We start from the raw sequence: 3,116 nt of genomic DNA, 5'->3' as shown, positions 1-3,116 counted from the left end.
GGAGGAACGTTAAGAAGCCCCTTTAAAATTGATCTTGTGAGGGTTGAACCAAAACCCTTGCATAGGTAGGCTTCATTTAAGTGTGTGGGAATAGGGATGATCTCCATTCTTTCCCTGTGTTGTGCCATGTGCTCCTCAAGATCTGTAGTCCCATTATAAGGCTTCATGTTGGGGTTTGGAAGCGCTTTGAGACTTCGTATTAGTTACTGTCGGAACAAATCTTGAGATCTTGTGGCTTGTGGGGCATACTTCTGGTATAGGTTAGACCACTTCGGGCATGCTCAAGATCATTTGCCTTAATTGTTGAAGTTCCTTATCCATGATCAGGTCTAAACCTGTATCCAGGTCCATAGAGCCAGTGTTAAAATCATTATTATTTATGAAGTTACCATGATCCTTTGTATTTTGCGTAAGGAAGGTTTCATTGGGATCATGGGTCATATGAGATCACTTGTCAGGAATTGCACCCCAGACAGGAGAGGATGTTGGTACTGAGGATCCTATCTCCCGGCGATTTCCGGAGAATCCTACGATGTCGAAGTTTAGGATCCTGGGTTGCAGGATCGAGGGTGTAACTTCCTGAGGTTTGGGAACGTCTGCCCTCATTTTTTCCACTTCCTTGAGCATCGTCCTGTTATCCTTTTATTGTTGAGTCACCTGTTGTTCTAGCCTCCTCATCATGGCAAAAGGCTCGTTGTTGGAGACTATTACCGGAGGATCCTGGGGTCCTTGAGTGGTGACTGGAGGAGTGTTTTTCTTCGGCACATCAGGAGTCTTTTTGGGACCTCCAGCTGGAGGTGGTGGAAGGTTTTTGGAGGAAATGGGAGGAATTAAGGAATAAGAAAGGGTCGATTGCGTGGACATGATTTTCCGAAAGGTTTTGAACACCATAGCCCCACAATGAGCGCCAAATTGTTTTGGTCAAAAAGTACACAAGTGAAACTCAACCAAATTGAATGAGAGGTTATGATTTTCGAGGTAAAACAAGTATGAAATGGTAGATAAGGTGAAACAATGGTTTACAAGGAAAGTCCAAGATCCCTGCTAGGATCTCCGACACAAAACCTTGGGAGGTGATACTGATCACATGTCATGACGATTTTATTGATTAAAAATGTTAATTACAAAGATGAATGTGTAATGTAAGTACAAGTATCATATATGAGGTAATCGTGTGTATAGTGTGCTAGTTACATGTGTTATTTATAGTTTAATGCTAATAACAAGAAGTCTGATAATTCTGGGATCCTTCGAGAATCAGCATACGGACGTTGTTTGACTTAGTATTTCGGGTCTTTTGCCTGGTTGAGACGATTCTCCAATGAGAATAAGTCCTTAGTGGACTAATTCTGCACATGTGAGAAAAAGAAAGTAGAATATAGTCGTTGTAAGTGTTAGTAAATATTAACGATAATAATCAGGATCCTAAGATATGTTTAAGGATCTTGAATATAATTGTTAAGGATCCTGCCCCTAACAACATGTATGCCTTCATTTTGGTGTTTTGATCTCCTGGTGCAATTTTAGAGGTGACTTAGAGTTGATTTTCGTGATATTGTTACCCCCCCCCCCCCCCCACACACACACACACACACACCAAAAAAAAGCTGAAGAAGAGATGATGAAACCTACAAATCAAACCTGCAAAGTTTTTGGTAATATAAGGGAGAACTAGATCACATAACAGATAAGGAGTTGAGAGCAAAATGTTGAAGTACAAATGGGGGTTATCGTGTGTCAAAGAGGGATTTGCGAGAGAGGGTCCGTCGAACAAGCTTTCAAATTCATCTCCTCTAAAATCAGACAATGAAATTCCTACTATTGTTCCACTCATAGAGTAAACCCAACTTTATGAATTATGCTATCTCTGAAGGTGGGTTAGAAGGATGAGAGAGAGAGAGAGAGAGAGAGAGAACGGTGAGGGTGGGTGGATAATTTTTTTTCTTTTCTTTATATTTTTAAAGTAAAAAATACAATATATATATATATATATATATATATATATATATATTTATATATATATTTATATATATTAGAATAATTATAAAAATACAAAAATAAAATAAAATGGCATAACCATCTTTTCAAGTTTCTTTAGACCAAAATCATAGGAAGTTTTTGATTTTGGACCTTCAATGCAAGTTGAAATTTTTTTAGATCTTATCTAAAATTTTTCGTAAACCACAATGACCAATTTTACTAGTTTGTCTAATTAAAAGGTTTATGTAGATTGGGTTGAGCTAATATTTCTAATCAATGAACTCGTCACCTGCGCCCCACGAACCTAAATGCATATATGGGTTGGATTTGATTGATGATTTCTAAACCATCAACCCGAACCTGGCCTAATTTCCAATTATAACGGGAAAAAATGATTAAAATAACCACATTACCTTAAGGACAATTTCTTTAATATATTCTTATTATCTCCTCTAATAAATGAAAGTTTTTTTTTTTTTTTGTCACTTGTTAATCTCTTATAAATTTTGACACTTGCTATTTTGTGGTATTTTTGAAGTAAATATTATCCAGTTGTCAATTTCTGGTTTATTTCAATTTTTAAAATTAAAATCATATATTTATATATGTAAAGTATTAAATATAATATATATGAAATTATATTGAAATGAATATGTTTCTTTCTTTCTTATTTTAAAGTTTTACATAAAAAATATTTACTGCTTACATTTTAATGTTTAATTTTTTTTAAATTATCCCGTATAATATATGAATCTCACACCTAGTATTTATTTAATTAAAATTTACAAAACTATTATTATTATATTTAAAAGAACACAATTACCTCCTAACCTAAATGATATTATTAATATCTTCTCATCAATGAAAATAAGGAACAAAAACTAAGAAAACCTTAACCAACAAAATGTTTGGTCTAAACAGCACGTGTAAGTTGATTCCTGTTTCCAGAGCTAAAAAATTTAATTCCCAGGTAAACTGACTTCTCCCAACTTATACAAGTAGTTCAAATGCTTATCCATGGACATTGAGGTTTGCCCCTAACAAATTTAGACGTAAGCGATCTCCGGATCTGATAGCTGGATGAATACGTCTCAAAGTATGGCATTTTTGTAATTTGATGTATGTTTAGGGTTCAA

Source organism: Lactuca saligna, chromosome 7 (genome assembly GCF_052625555.1).
Source record: "Lactuca saligna cultivar CGN05327 chromosome 7, ASM5262555v1, whole genome shotgun sequence".
In the NCBI taxonomy this organism is placed as follows: Eukaryota; Viridiplantae; Streptophyta; class Magnoliopsida; order Asterales; family Asteraceae; genus Lactuca; species Lactuca saligna.
The sequence above is the reverse complement of the archived record's forward strand: the minus strand, read 5'-3'. Positions refer to the sequence as shown.